This window comes from Pelophylax lessonae (assembly GCF_965119305.1).
Source record: "Pelophylax lessonae genome assembly, chromosome: 3".
NCBI classification, from domain to species: Eukaryota; Metazoa; Chordata; class Amphibia; order Anura; family Ranidae; genus Pelophylax; species Pelophylax lessonae.
Window position 1 is genome coordinate 474,549,504 of NC_138770.1, and position 16,885 is coordinate 474,566,388.

Here is a 16,885-nt window from a genome sequence, read left to right on the forward strand (position 1 = left end):
TCAGAAGGGCAAACTTTTCTAAACTGTGCTCAATAATAGAGAAAATAAACTGGGATCAAACCGTAGGAACACTGACCATGGTGGAAAAATGGGAATCAAAAGCATCTCACAGTGCATTCCTATTGGAAATAAATTTAGAAGAGCCAAGGCCAAACCAGGATGGCTAAACCATAATGTAAAAAAAGTTATTAGGGAAAAAAAATGACCTTTAAGAAATATAACTTGGAGGGGACTTTCTCCGCTTTCCACCAATACAAGAACCCGAATAAGAAATGTAAACCCGAAATCAAGAAGGCTAAAATTGACTTTGAGAGACATATAGCTGAGGGAAGTAAAAGGAACCTTAAATTCTTTAAATGTATCTATCAATAGCAAAAAAAAAAAAAAACGAGGTCAGAGCATGTTGCAGCATACTGATGGGAGAATGGTTACAGAGGACACAAAGAAGGCAACTGTGCTAAATGCTTTCTTCTCCTCAGTCTTTACACAGGAAAAGGAGGGGTATACTGACCATGACTGTATGGTAAGCAGTGCTTCACAGGACATGCCGCTATGGCTAACAGAGGGTGAAATCATGAAAAGGCTTGATAACATTAACACAAATAAATCCTCAGGACCGGACAGCGTGCATCCGAGAGTACTCAAAGAACTCAGTAAGGTTATATCTAGACCACTGTTCCTGATCTTTGCAGATAGTATTTTGACAGGAACTGTACCAGGTAAGGGGAGGAAAGCCAACTTGATACCAATATTCAAAAAAGGGCAGAGGCATATCCCAGGCAATTATAGGCCGGTCAGCCTGACGTCAATAGTATGTAAATTACTGTAAGGGATGATAAGTAAACCCCCCCTCCCTTTTAGCGGCGGGCGGAGAGCGGTGCAGTAACCCCCCAGACAGAGAGGGAGCAGAGGAGTCTAAAAGAGCAAAGGCTGCCTGGGAAATGACAGAGAGAGGCGGGTGCAGAGAGGAAGCCTGACCATCTGAGGGAGGAGAAGGAATCGCCATCAGGAACTGCAAGTGACCGGCTTAAAGGGACACACACTAGGTAAGTAAGACTGGTGACTGAGATTGAACACTGACTGAGGGTTTAGTGTAGTACCTGAGTATCTGTGAGTACCTATTACTACCTTAGTGTCTGTGGGTACCTATTACTACCTGAGTGTCTGTGGGTACCTATTACTACCTGAGTGTCTGTGGGTACCTATTACTACCTGAGTGTCTGTGGGTACCTATTACTACCTGAGTGTCTGTGAGTACCTATTACTACCTGAGTGTCTGGAAGTACCTATTACTACCTGAGTGTCTGGGAGTACCTATTACTACCTGAGTGTCTGGGAGTACCTATTACTACCCGAGTGTCTGGGAGTACCTATTACTACCCGTGTGTCTGGGAGTATCTATTACTACCTGAGTGTCTGGGAGTACCTATTACTGCCTGAGTGTCTGTGAGTACCTATTACTACCTGAGTATCTGGGAGTACCTGTTACTACCTGAGTGTCTGGGAGTACCTATTACTACTGTGAGTATACTTGTGCGACCGACCGGGCTGTGCGACTGTGAGTGTTGTGCGACTGTGAGTGCTGTGCGACTGTGAGTGTTGTGCGGCTGTGAGATTTGTGCGACTGACCGGGCTGTGCGACTGAGTGTTGTGCGACTGACCGGGCTGTGCGACTGTGAATGTGCGAATGTGAGTGTTGTGCGACTGACCGGGCTGTGCGACTGAGTGTTGTGCGACTGACCGGGCTGTGTGACTGACCGGGCTGTGTGACTGTGAGTGTTGTGCGACTGACCGGGCTGTGCGACTGTGAGTGTTGTGCGACTGGGAGTGTTGTGCAACTGACCATGCTGTGCAATTATGAGTGTTGTGCGACTGTGAGTGTCAAGTTGGGGTAGCGGAGTACCAGAGGGTGAGAAGGTAGAGTTAGGTAGCCAGAAAACAGCCACGCAGGATAGACTTAAATTACTCAATCCCCATTAGACTAGATTAGTAGGTACAATGCCCGACGGGTGTGGAGATGCGATTCGGTGTACATCTTGTGATATGTATGCGTTCCTCGATCATGCGATCGATGGCGAATACGAATGCGCAAAATGTAAGCAAGTTGCTTCCCTGGAAGCGCAGGTTCTGAATCTAGGGATGCAGCTGGCAACACTGAGCCGAATGTCCATACCGAAGGAGAGCCGGGATCGTGCCCGTCAGGTGCAGGCAGGGGGGAGAGCCGGGATCGTGCCCGTCAGGCGCAGGCAGGGGCCTCTGCTATGGGATAGAACCCTGGGAACAAAGAACACAGAGTAAAAATGTGAGTGCTTCAAGAGCAAACTTAACAAAGGGATTGGCCAGTGCATTTCAAAGGGAAATACATTTAAAAGAGCAAAACTAAACTCTGGGTGGCTAAATTCCAACATAAAAATGCATATTAATAATAAAGAAAAGGCCTTCAAAAAATACAAGGCTGAGGGGTCATTGGCAGCATTCAAGCATTACAAAGAGTGTAATAAGAAATGTAAAGACGAAATCAAGGCTGCTAAAATAGAACACGAGAGACATATAGCGGAAGAGAGTAAAAAGAACCCCAAGAAATTCTTTAAGTATATCAACAGTAAGAAAGCGAGGACAGAACACATTGGCCCCATAAAAGACGACGAGTGAAATTTGGCCACAGAGGACAGGGAAAAGGCGGTAGTGTTAAATAAATTCTTCTCTTCAGTCTTCCCAGAAGAATTGGGGGGCTACACTAACCCAGCTTGTAAGGCCAAACTAAATAACACACCTCAGGAAGTTCCGCCATGGCTAACAGAAGATAGACTTAGAACTAAACTAGAGAAACTTAACATAAATAAATCACCGGGACCGGATGGCTTGCACCCGAGGGTTCTTAAAGAGCTCAGCCAGGTGATTGTCAGACCATTATTCTTGATCTTTAAGAATAGTTTACAGACGGGCATGGTGCCAGCTGATTGGAAAAAAGCCAACGTGGTACCAATATTTAAAAAAGGCCAGAGATATATCCCAGGTAACTATAGGCCGGTCAGCCTAACATCAGTAGTCTGCAAGATTTTGGAGGGAAAGTTAAGGGACCACATACAAGACTTTAGTAATGAAAAAGGTATTATTAGTAGTAATCAGCATAGATTCATGAGAAATCGTTCTTGCCAAACCAATCTATTAACCTTCTATGATGAAGTGAGCTGCCACCTAGATAAAGGTAAGCCAGTGGATGTGGTATATCTGGACTTTGCAAAAGGCCTTTGACACCGTTCCCCACAAACGCTTACTGTTCAAACTAAGGAAGGTAGGTATGGACCATAAGGTGAGTACCTGGATAGAGAACTGGCTCCAGGGGAGAGTGCAAAGGGTGGTGATTATCTGGGAGTACACAGATTGGGCAGGTGTGGAAAGTGGGGTCCCCCAGGGTTCTGTCCTGGGGCCAATTCTGTTTAATTTATTCATAAATTATTTAGAGGAGGGGATATCTAGTACAATCACAGTATTTGCGGATGATACTAAACTAAGCATGCCAATATCTTCTATGCAGGATGTGGAAACCTTACAAGCGGACCTGAACAAAATAATAGGGTGGGCAACTACATGGCCGATGAGGTTCAATGTTGAAAATTGTAAAGTAATGCACTTGGGTGCCAGAAACCAGAAAGCAAGCTACTCACTGGGGGGGGGGGTGACCTCTGGGAGAGTCTAGGATGGAAAAGGACCTGATGGTACTGGTAGACAACAGGCTTGGCAGTGGCATGCAATGCCAAGCCGCTGCAAGCAAAGCCAACAGAATACTGGGATGTTTAAAAAAGAGGATTCACTCCAGAAATAAAGAGATTATTCTCCCTCTCTACAAGACTCTGGTCCGGCCACATCTGGAGTATGCTGTCCAGTTCTGGGCACCGGTCCTCAGGAAGGATGTGCTGGAACTGGAGAGAGTCCAGAGAAGGGCAACAAAAATAATTAGGGGAATGGAGGACATCAGCAATGAGGAAAAAAATCGTTCGTGCCAAACCAATCTATTAACCTTCTATGATGAAGTGAGCTGCCACCTAGATAAAGGTAAGCCTGTGGATGTGGTGTATCTGGACTTTGCAAAGGCCTTCGACACCGTTCCCCACAAACGCTTACTGTACAAACTAAGGAAGATAGGTATGGACCATAAGGTGAGTACCTGGATAGAGAACTGGCTCCAGGGGAGAGTACAGAGGGTGGTGATTAATGGGGAGTACTCGGATTGGGCGGGTGTGGAAAGTGGGGTCCCCCAGGGTTCTGTCCTGGGACCAATCCTGTTTAATTTATTCATAAATGATCTAGAGGAGGGGATATCTAGTACAATCTCAGTATTTGCGGATGATACTAAATTAGGCATGCCAATATCTTCTATGCAGGATGTGGAAACCTTGCAAGCGGACCTGAACAAAATAACGGAGTGGGCAACTACATGGCAGATGAGATTTAATGTTGAAAAACCTCTGGGTGAGTCTAGGATGGAAAAGGACTTAGGGGTACTGGTAGACAACAGGCTTGGCAGTGGCATGCAATGCCAGGCCGCAGCAAGCAAAGCCAACAGAATACTGGGATGTATAAAAAAGGGGATTCACTCCAGAAATAAAGAGATTATTCTCCCGCTCTACAAGACTCTGGTCCGGCCACATCTGGAGTATGCTGTCCAGTTCTGGGCACCGGTCCTCAGAAAGGATGTGCTGGAACTGGAGAAAGTCCAGAGAAGGGCAACAAAAATAATTAGGGGGATGGAGGACATCAGCTATGAAGAAAGACTACAAGCCCTGAACTTATTCTCTCTGGAGAAGAGACGATTGAGGGGGGATATGATATCAATGTACAAATACTGTACTGGCGACCCGAGCATAAGGAACAAACTATTCAGAGAAAGGAGATACAATAAGACACGTGGCCACTCACTAAAACTAGAGGAAAGGCGGTTTAACCTTAAAGTGCGTAAGGGGTTCTTCACTGTAAGAGCGGTAAGGATGTGGAATTCTCTTCCACAAGCAGTCGTATCAGCAGGGAGCATTGATAGTTTCAAAAAACTGTTAGATGGACACCTTAAAGACCACAACATACAGGGGTATACAATGTACGGCTAAAAGCAAACACACACACACATCATAGGTTGAACTGGATGGACTGATGTCTTTTTTCAACCTCACTAACTATGTAACTATGTAACTATGTAACTATGTAACTATGAAAGACTACAAGCACTGAACTTATTCTCTCTGGAGAAGAGACGATTGAGAGGGGATATGATATCAATGCACAAATACTGTACTGGTGACCCTAGCATAAGGAACAAACTATTCAGAGAAAGGGAATACAATAAGACACGTGGCCACTCACTAAAACTAGAGAAACGTCGGTTTAACCTTAAAATACGTAGGGGGTTCTTCACTGTAAGAGCAGTAAGGATGTGGAATTCTCTTCCGCAAACAGTTGTATCAGCAGGGAGCATCAATAGTTTAAAAAAACTATAAAACTATATATACAACATACAGGGGTATACAATGTACGGTTAACAGCAAACACACACATCATAGGTTGAACTGGATGGACTGATGTTTTTTTTCAACCTCACTAACTATGTAACTATAAGGAACTTTATCCAAGAATTTGCTAAAGTCAACAGTATCATCAGCAGTATTCAGCACGTTTTTCAAAAGGACCATCTTGTTAGACCATCTATGTATTGTATAAGTCGCGCTAAATTGAAAAAACAAACAAATAAATGTCCAACTGTTTAAAGTCCCAAATATCATAAAGGTGACTAGTGATGTATGAGAATCTTGTGCTGCTTCCAAAAGATCCCGTAGGAATTGTGCTTACCAGAACGGCAATTTTAAATTGCAGAATTCGTGTGATGAGATGAGTTCACGTGCCAGGTGATCCAATAGAATTCTAGCGCAAGGAACTATAAGGAACTTTATCCAAGAATTTGCTAAAGTCAACAGTATCATCAGCAGTATTCAGCACGGGTTTTCAAAAGGACCATCTTGTTAGACCATCTGTTTACATTCTACGAAGAGGTGCGCTAAATAGGGGGAGACCTGTGGATGTGGTGTATCTGGATTTTGCTAAGGCATTCGTTACAGTCCCCCACAAGCAATTAATTTGCAAAATAAGGTCTGCAGGCTTAGATCACAAGGTTTGTCTTGGATAGAAAACTGGTTAAAGGGGCGTGTCCAAAGGGCCGTAATAAATAACGTGTACTCAGACTGGAGTGATAAGTGGGGACCCCCAAGGCTCAGTCCTGGGACCAATTTTGTTCAATTTATTCAGATATAGCATTGAGGATAGGATCACTAGCTCAATCTCAGTTTTTGCAGATGGCACAAAATTAAGCAGGGCAATAACTTCACATCATGATGCAGAAATCTTACAGAATGACCTGTACAAAATAACTGTGTGGGCAACTACGTGGCAAATGAGGTTTAATGTAGAGAAGTGTAAGGTATTGCACTTGGGGACTAAAAACATAAACGCAAAATACGCGTGGGGGGGGGAAACTCTGGGGGAATCAAGAATGGAGAAAGATCTTGGAGTCTTAGTAGAGGATAGACTAAGCAATAGCATGCAATGTCAAGCTGCAGCTGCCAAAGCCTGCAGAATGTCTGCATGCATAAGGAAGGGGATATATATTCCAGAGATAAAACTATAATCCTACCACTTTATAAATCTCTGGTCCTCCCACATCTGGAGTATTCTGTCCAGTTTTGGTCGCCAATCCTCAGAAAGGATGTGCTGGAACTGGAAAGAGTCCAAAGAAGGGAAACTAAGCGAATTGGGGAGGACCGAAATTATGAGGAGCGTTTACAAGCGCTCTATTTATTCTCCCTAGAGAAGCGATGCCTAAGAGGAGACATCATAGCGATTTACAAATACAGTGGGGATTGAAAGTTTGGGCACCCCAGGTAAAAATTTGTATTCCATAAAGAAGCCAATGAAAGATGGAAAAATCTCCAAAAGGCATCAAATTACAGATTAGACATTCTTATAATATGTCAACAAAAGTTAGATTTTATTTCCATCATTGACACTTTCAAAATTACAGAAAACAAAAAAATGGCATCTGCAAAAATTTGGCACCCTGCAGAATTTATAGCATGCACTGCCCCCTATGCAAGGCTGAGACCTGTCGGTGTCTTGGATTGTTCTCAATTATCATCTGGGAAGACCAGGTGATGTCAATCTCAAAGGTTTTAAATGCCCAGACTCATCTGACCTTGCCCCAGCAATCAGCACCATGGGATCTTCTAAGCAGTAGTCTAGAAAACTGAAAATAGTTGACGCTCACAAAGCTGGAGAAGGGTATAAGAAGATAGCAAAGCGTTTTTAGATGTCGATATCCTCTGTTCGGAATGTAATTAAAGAGGAAGTAAACCCTCCTCAGGAAGTTGTACCTATAGGTAAGCCTATGTTAAGGCTTACCTATAGGTACTGTAAATATCTCCTAAACATGTACCGTTTAGGAGATATTTACATTTGATGCAGCCAGTGACGTCACTGGCGCATGCGCTCTGAAGGAACGGCAGATCGTGCCGTTCCTTCAGAGCCCTGTGCCGTGACCGTCGGCTCCCGCGCGCGTGCGCGGGAGTGACGTCACCGCGACTCCGGCCAATCAAATGGCCGGATACCGCGATCCCGGAAGACGGGCGACTGTACATGTCGCCCGTCATAGAGGTAAGAGAGCGGCGCGGCGAGGGCTCGTTCTAAGGTAAGTATTTGATAATAAGCTAGTATGCGATGCATACTAGCTCATTATGTCTTTATCTTTCAGGATGTAAAGAAAACAAAAAAAAAATTATCGGTTTACAACCTCTTTAAGAAATGGCAGTCATCAGGAACAGTGGAAGTTTAGCAAGATCTTGAAGACCAAGAAAAATATCAGACAGAACAGCTCGCAGGATTGTGAGAAAAACAATTCAAAACCCACGTTTGACTGCACGATCCCTCCAGAAAGATCTGGCAGACACTGGAGTGGTACACTATTCCACTATAAAGAGATACTTGTACAAATAGGGTCTTCATGGGAGAGGCATCAGAAGAAAACCTCTTCTACGTCCTCACCACAAAAATCAGCGTTTGAACTTTGCAAATGAACGTATAGACAAGTCTGATGCATTTTGGAAACAAGTTCTGTGGACCGATGAGGTTAAAATTTAACTTTTTGGCCGGAAAATGAGCAAAGGAACGTTTAGAGAAGAAGTGGCACAGAATTTAATGAAAATAACTTATGTCCATCTGTTAAGCATGGGGGTGGATCAATCATGCTTTGGGGTCGTATTGCAGCCAGTGGCACAGGGAACATCTCACGAGTAGAAGGAAAAATGGATTCAATAAAATTTCAGCAAATTTTGGATGGTAACTTGATGCAATCTTTGAAAAAGCTGAAGTTAAAGAGAGGATGGCTTCTACAAATGGATAATGATCCTAAACACACCTCGAAATCCACGGGGGATTACATCAAGAGGCTTAAACTGAAGGTTTTGCCATGGCCTTCACAATCTCCTGACCTCAACATAATTGAAAATCTATGTAGGCTGGCTACAAAAAGTGTTTACAAGCTGTAATACTTGCCAAAGGGGGCAGTACAAGATATTAACTCTGCAGGGTGCCCAAACTTTTGCAGACGCCATTTTTTTTGGTTTCTGTTATTTTGAAAGTGTAAATGATGGAAAAAAAATCTAAATTTTGTTGACATATTATAAGAATGTCTAATCTGTAATTTGATGCCTTTTGGAGATTTTTCCATCTTTCCTCTGCTTCTTTATGCACATTAATACAAATTTTTACCTGGGGTGACCAAACTTTCTATCCCCACTGTACTTCAACAGTGATCTCAGCATAGAAAAAAAAATATTCATTCGCAAGGAGTGTAAGAGGACACGAGGCCATACAATACGATTAGAGGAGAGGCGATTTAACCTCAGGCTACGCAAGGGATATTTTACAGTAAGGCAATAAGATTGTGGAACTCGCTTCCACAAATGGTAGTAACTGCGGGGAGTATGGCTACTTTTAAAAGACTCTTGGACATACATCTCCAAGATTAAAACATTCAGGGTATGGGAAATGAACACATCCACACACACCAACACAGGTTGAACTGGATGGACTATTGTCTTTATTTAACCTCAGCTACATTGGAACTATGTATGTTTGAGCTCTGTAGCTCAGAGTTTGGCTAGTAAAGACATCAACTCTCCCATGTGTGCTTTCTTCAGCCAAGCCCCCTGGGAAATCAGCTCCCCCCCTGAAAACGACTTTGTGTCCTTCCCAAACCGAAGCCATCCCCGTCTCTCCCCGGTTGGTTTTCTGCAAAATAATGGGTGATGGTATCAGATACCTGCTGCAGTGCAACGATATCATCCAACAGGTTTTCATTCAAGCACCAAGTCCACTGTCTTGCATCCTGGCACAGTGGGGCAAAGGAGACAGAGATGGGGGCATGGTCAGATATGGTGAGCGATCCAATTGATGCACCAGAGAGTGACTCCATGAGATGATCTGTCAGCAGTCTTTGGCCGTAGGGTGGAGCACTCTCCAGCAGTCAACCAGATGATTTACCGTAAAATCCTTTTCTCAGAAGTTCATTGACAGACGCAGCTCTATATAATTTTTGACCATCGGGTTATGCTGCCCCCTATAGGAGTAGAACACTAGGCAGGAAAAAGCTTTACCACGCCTATGGGGCCATCCCTGCAGGCATACACCCACACACTCTGCTATAGGCTTCAGTTTAGTTGCAAGCAGTGTTTAAAGGAAAAACCCCAACCAACTTAAATTGGAGTTCCGGGCACAAAATCGATATTTTTTTTTTTGTGCCCGTCCGCTAGTTCAGCATAACCTGAAAAGGAATTGGATAGTTAGGTTTTTTTTCTTTAAAAACTCACCTTGTAATTGACGATCGTAAATAATCACCTCAGGGTACTTCCTCCCTCAGCGCCGCGGCTCCGCTGTCACTTCCTGCGCTGCGATGATTCCTGGGAGCTAAACGTCATCGCTCCCAGGAATCAATGCGACGGCACCGGCCCCGCTCGTCACTTCCGGGCGACGCCGCATTCCCCTGCTAAACAGCTTCTGGGCATGCCCAGAAGCTGTTTAGGAATGCTGCGCCGCACCGGAAGTGACGAGAGGGGCCGGTGCAGGCGCATTCTGGGACAAGAAGACACAGAAGAGGACCGCGCCGGCTTCAGCTGCCCACAAGAGAGATAGAAACGCTGTGGAAGAAATTTTATAAGTAAGTATTTCTTCTAAAAGGTAAGTGCGAACCGGGACAGATCAGAGGCTAGCCATTGTGGAATGTGCTTGCCCTAACTGTTCCGGGGGTATGTTTGTTAAAAAATGACTTCTGTGCCCGGAACTCCGCTTTAAGATAGAGGGGCAGGTGCTGCGTCTGTCAATGAACTTCAGAGAAAAGGATTTTACGGTAAGTAAAACATCCAGTTTTCTCTATCGTTCATTGACAGATGCAGCTCTATATAATTCCTTGACCATCAGGAAATCCCAAAGCAGTATGTGCATGAGGGGTTGGAAAACAATGCAGAAAAAGAACGTAATTCCCAAAAAAGCTAAAACTTTAGCCAACCAGTGAACATGGTGCTCAACCAGAACAACTGGAACTCACCTGGAACACACACCCTCAAAGAGACTCTCTTTCAAACAGCAGCCTGCAAAACATTGCGGCCAAAAGGAGCATCCGAGGATGCCAACACATCTAGAATTTTGTGAAAGTTTGCACAGACGACCAAATTGCCGCCTTGCAAACTTGTATCACTGACACCTAATGGCGAAAAGCCCAATAAGCACTCAGAGCCCTAGTAGAAAGCGCCTTCACAGGGAAATGTGGAACCTGACCCTTCAGTGAATAAACCTGTACCATCATCTGCCTGATTCATCCGGATATGTTTGCAGCAGACGTAGACAATCCCTTAGGAAGAAATGACTGATTAGGTCAAAGTACCACTTCATCTCTGCGGACCACCAGATAAGGTGAACGGCAGGATAGCGCCGCCAATTCAGATACTCTGCGAGCAGAGGTAATAGCCACCAAAAAGGCTACTTTCTGTAACAGTGTAAGCAGAGGAATCTTCCGTATGTTCTCAAAGGGAAGTTTTCGAAAAACAGACAGTACCCAAGGCCATCTGCTGTTCAACCCCTCTTTGGAGAAAGGACAAAATCCTAGTCACCGGAAAAAAGCGACGATGCACCTTCTGCGATTCACACCATGAGATGTACCATGATAGATCTTCCTGGAGGTAGATTTTCTAGCCTTCAACAGTGTAGGAATCACTGAGTCAGAAAGACCCCTGTCCTTCAACACCTGGCTTTTAATAGCCAACGCCGTTAAAGCCAGTGAATGTAAAGCAGGATGGAAGATTGGCCCTTGAGACAGCAGATCTTCCCTGAGAAGAAGTTTCCAAGGAGCATCGGTGACCAACTTTACCAGATCTGTACCAAAACCAGCGAGGCCAGTCTGGGGCCACCAGAATCCCTTCCACCTCTATTCTGCGCAGAATCCTCAGGAGGAGCTTCAGCGGAGGGAGCACATAAATCAGCTGATACTGACCCCAAGAAGCCACCAGAGCGTCTGTGGCGTCGGCCAGAGGATCCTGAGACCTGGCTACAAACCTCTGTACCTTCTTGTTGAGTTGAGAGGCTAACCGGTCGACGTCGGGTGTCCCCCACCGGACACATAGCAGGTGAAACACCTCCGGGTGCAGGGACCATTCCCCCTGATCCAACGACCTGACGACTCATACATGCGTTGCCCTTCCAATGCTCCCTACTGCAGAGACCAGTTACGTTTGTGGGTAGTAACTATTTGTTTGTGCTATGGATTATATTGGCCAGGCAACGTACTGACACCTTTGCTGCCATGGTGCTATAGGCTGGGTGTTCAGTGTGCCCCTGTGCCCTATACCCTTCAGGTATATCTGCCCTACACCTGTCCATTTAAATGCATGTGCTTCCATTGTTGGAGACTCACAGAATTTAGGTTTAGGACCACAGAAAATGGGGTGCCTTGTCGGGGCTCTGTGGCTTACGCCTGTATTTGCAGATGTGTGGTTTTTAACGCATGCTGTTAGATAGGTCAATTTAGTTGGTCACAGATTGGTTGGTAAGGAGAGCTTGGAATAGTTTTATGTCTTGTAACATGCGTTGCCCTTCCAATGCTCCTTACTGCAGAGACTAGTTACAGGTGTGGGCAGTAACCATTTGTTTTGGACTCTGGTAATCCGCCTGCCAGTTCTCCACTCCTGGGATATGTACAGTGGAAAGGGCTGGAACAAAGTTTTCTTCCCATTTCAGGATCTTGGCCACCTCCCAGGGCCGCCAGGACACTCTTGGTGCCCCCTTGATGATTGACGAAAGCCACAGCCGTAGCTTTGTCCGATTGCAGCCAAACTGGACAACCCTGCAGACGATTTGTCCAGTGACTCAGGCAAAGCTTTATCGCTCTGAGTTCTAGAATATCGATCGGCAGTCTAAACTCCCCCATGGTCCAGGACCCCCAGACACACAGGCTTCCCAAGCACTCCTCCCCAGCCGAACAGACTGGCATCCAGGGTTACCACGGTCCAATACAATGGAAGGAAGGATTTGCCCTGGCGTAGGGCCAACGAGTGAAGCCACCACAGAAGAGCACTCCTTGTGCTGCGACTCAACCGAATCATAGTGTCCAAGGATTTTGGATCTTTGTTCCACTTGACGTGAATTTCCCTTTGTAAGCGTCTCATGTGGAACTGAGCAAACTGAACCACCTCGAAGGTCGACACCATCAGACCTAAGACTCGCATGCAAGCCCGCAGAGTGGACAGGTTGCTGAAGAACAGTAGGCGAATCGCCTTCTGCTACTTATGTAGCTCTCCCGGGGGAAGAAACACCCTAACCGAATCTGAGTCCAGAGTCAGACCCAGATAATCCAGTTTTGCAGATGAGACCAGAGCAGATTTTTGTAATTGCACAAAGGCGATTCAGAGCCTTGAGGTCCAGAATTGGATGCACTTTCCCTTCTTTTCTGGGAACAATAAACAGGTTAGATTAAAACCCTTGAAAGCGTTCCCGAGAATCGGCATAACCACCCTTCGCGACAACAGATCTTGTACCGCCTCTCCTAGATCCCCTAACCGATCTGAAGATAGGGGTAGATTGGACGGGAAGAATCTGTCCGACGGTCTGGACTTGAATTCAATCTGGTAACCCGATCTGAGCAGTTAATGGGCCCATTTTGTCCTGAATCAAAGAGGTCCATGGTTCCAGACAGGAAACAGGCGGCCCCCCCCCCCACCTCAGAGACGGGTGAGGGCGTCCCTTCATGCAGATGGAGATTTGCCTGCAGATCTGGAGGGCCCTGTTCTCGGCTTACCTGACCATGTCTTCTTGGAACCCCCAGATGACCTAAATGGCTTAGGTCCTCTCTCCGGCATGCCGAAGGCACGAAGTGGCCGCCTGTGTTCTGAAAAATAAGAGCCCCGCCTATTACGCGGTGACTTTCCCTTAGTGGATTCCAACAAAGACCCAAATAGGCGGTCCCCCCTAAAGGGGAGATCTGTAGAGCCTTTTTAGAAGCCTGATCCGCAGACCAGCTTTTTAGCCACACATTGGGGTCCTCCAGGCCTGAGCAATGGCCGCTTGGCTGAAATGGAAAAAAAAAAGTAGGAGGCCAATTTCTGTTGGTGGGCAAAAAGGCCAGATATGGGGCAATGCAATAAAGCCAGCTTGGCATCCTTGTGGACTGTCAGGTGTTATAGGGTCTGTAACAGACCAAAGGACCAAAATCCCACCAGTCATGGGCAAGACCACCAAATGTGCAAAACGTCTCCCTGTTGGCTTCAGTTTCGGAAGCAACTGTCACTATATGAGTTAGCATACAAAATCCAGGCAGAGACCCAGTACGACCACAGGAGAACACTTATAAGCAGCCTCAAGAGTATTGGTATCGAAGGATCATTTCACAACAGACATCCAGGCCTTGCTCCTATCTACAATATCAGTATAGGTCTGAAAGTTCCGCTCAGATTGAAGCCTTTTCTTGTTATTGTAATTTCAAAAGTAATCTTCAGTATTTTAAAATCTGCAACTTTAATTAAAATAATATCTGATAATATGTATATACTGCTTACACAAAACACGGAGCCAACACTTATTTGCAAGCAACCAAGCGCTTAGTGAGGATAACTACCTCTAATTTGGTGTGATAACAAATGCTGCTACTTAATAAAATTGCATGAATAAGGAGAATATGCGTAAATACAAACAGTATGTAAATACAAAATATATTCCAGTAGCGCAAACAAGAATGATAAGCTCACTCCCCAATCACAATCACTGAAAACTTGATAAAATCCACTTTAAACTGTATAAAATTAAATAAAATGTAGTCCCAACATGGATCAGTCCACCAAAGCAGCGTAGGAAAACATATGACAAATAACGATACTCCACACTGATGTATCCCTTGGGAAGTTCTAATGGTGCAGATATATACGATCACCTTGACCACCACCACTGTGCTCTGAAGGGGGGAAGGTAATGCACACTCACCGACTTCACTGGCCCAGTGATTCTCACCACTGAGCAAACAAGCCAAGATACAGCCACATCCGCTTAGGACTCCAGAATGAGACCAATAAGACCAATGACAGGCTCAGCTGCAACCACTTAGGATTCCGGGATAGGACCGATAATAGGCTCAGTCAAGTGCAAGTGACATGTAAAGGAAGGAATAGAGCTCCACTAGTGTGATAACGTATAACACTCACTTTATTCCAAAAATACATCACACTCACATTGCATCAGTTGGATAATCGCATGTCTGGAGGTGTATACCCATCGGGACCCGTATCCTGACTCCACGCCGCGGATCGCGCCTTCCGGGTGCTCACACTCCTCGTACACTTCGACTAGGTTACGCCGCCTGGCCACGCCCCGACGCTTTTCGTACTTCCTCACGGGGGCGTGGCCGCGGCGGTATGGCAGCAAACTACCTACGACTCTCCGCCCATCCGGGCGGGGCCGCGGTGTACGCAATTTGTCAATGGCTAAGCATTTCCTGTTCCGGACAGACACCAACAGACGCGGTTGCCAAGCAACCACGACTCCCGTGGATTTTGGCCAAATATTCCTCACGCCCCGCTCCCAGTACCACATTAAGGAGACTACAATGCGCCTCACATAGCTCATCGGCTATCAAACTAGGGAACATGGTTAACACGGGCAATAAGGCGCCTCACTGTGAACAGGGGGAATGTGTAACGCCATGAACTGTACTGCACTCCATAATTCCTAGTGACACCATATAGTGAATTATAGTAAATGCACACATCCTACAACAATAATATTAACACCACTGTTGTCATTGTACATCAATACAACAAGGAACACTAGTACAATTTAAAATTGAAAGGTGTTAAAATTGTACAAATATAACATATACTGGTGTATCATATATAATATCTTCTCTAAAATATATATGAATAAATATATGAATAAAATATATGAAATAAGAGATCATCAATAACAGTTCAGAAAATGTTTAAAATATTCCAAAATTCTGACATATAGCTCCTAAAACCAATGAAAAAAAGATACCTAATTAAAAATCAAAAACTGATTAAAAATCACTAATAAAACAATGGCTTAAATATAGAATTGGACTTAAATTGTTTTATTAGTGATTTTTAATCAGTTTTTGATTTTTAATTAGGTATCTTTTTTTTCATTGGTTTTAGGAGCTATATGTCAGAATTTTGGAATATTTTAAACATTTCCTGAACTGTTATTGATGATCTCTTATTTCATATATTTATTCATATATTTATTCATATATATTTTAGAGAAGATATTATATACGATACCCCAGTATATGTTATATTTGTACAATTTTAACACCTTTCAATTTTAAATTGTACTAGTGTTCCTTGTTGTATTGATGTACAATGACAACAGTGGTGTTAATATTATTGTTGTAGGATGTGTGCATTTACTATAATTCACTATATGGTGTCACTAGGAATTATGGAGTGCAGTACAGTTCATGGCGTTACACATTCCCCCTGTTCACAGTGAGGCGCCTTATTGCCCGTGTTAACCATGTTCCCTAGTTTGATAGCCGATGAGCTATGTGAGGCGCATTGTAGTCTCCTTAATGTGGTACTGGGAGCGGGCGTGAGGAATATTTGGCCAAAATCCACGGGTTGCTTGGCAACCGCGTCTGTTGGTGTCCGTCCGGAACAGGAAATGCTTAGCCGTTGACAAATTGCGTACACCGCGGCCCCGCCCGGATGGGCGGAGAGTCGTAGGTATTTAGTTTGCTGCCATACCGCCGCGGCCACGCCCCGTGAGGAAGTCGGAAGTACGAAACGCGTCGGGGCGTGGCCAGGCGGCGTAACCTAGTCGAAGTTTACGAGGAGTGTGAGCACCCGGAAGGCGCGATCCGTGGCGTGGAGTCAGGATACGGGTCCCGATGGGTATACACCTCCAGACATGCGATTATCCAACTGATGCAATGTGAGTGTGATGTATTTTTGATTTTTGGAATAAAGTGAATGTTATACGTTATCACACTAGTGGAGCTCTATTCCTTCCTTTACATGTCACTTGCACTTGACTGAGCCTATTATCGGTCCTATCCCAGAATCCTAAGTGGTTGCAGCTGAGCCTGTCATTGGTCTTATTGGTCTCATTCTGGAGTCCTAAGCGGATGTGGCTGTATCTTGGCTTGTTTGCTCAGTGGTGAGAATCACTGGGCCAGTGAAGTCGGTGAGTGTGCATTACCTTCCCCCCTTCAGAGCACAGTGGTGGTGGTCAAGGTGATCCTATATATCTGCACCATTAGAACTTCCCAAGGGATACATCAGTGTGGAGT

General features: G+C 44.9%; 1 protein-coding gene across 2 annotated transcripts in view; it reads left to right on the plus strand.

Moving 5' to 3' along the window:
• Window positions 1-16,885, plus strand: part of TBCE (tubulin folding cofactor E) — a 750,803-nt gene that overhangs the window by 537,280 nt on the left and 196,638 nt on the right. The window lies entirely within an intron of this gene.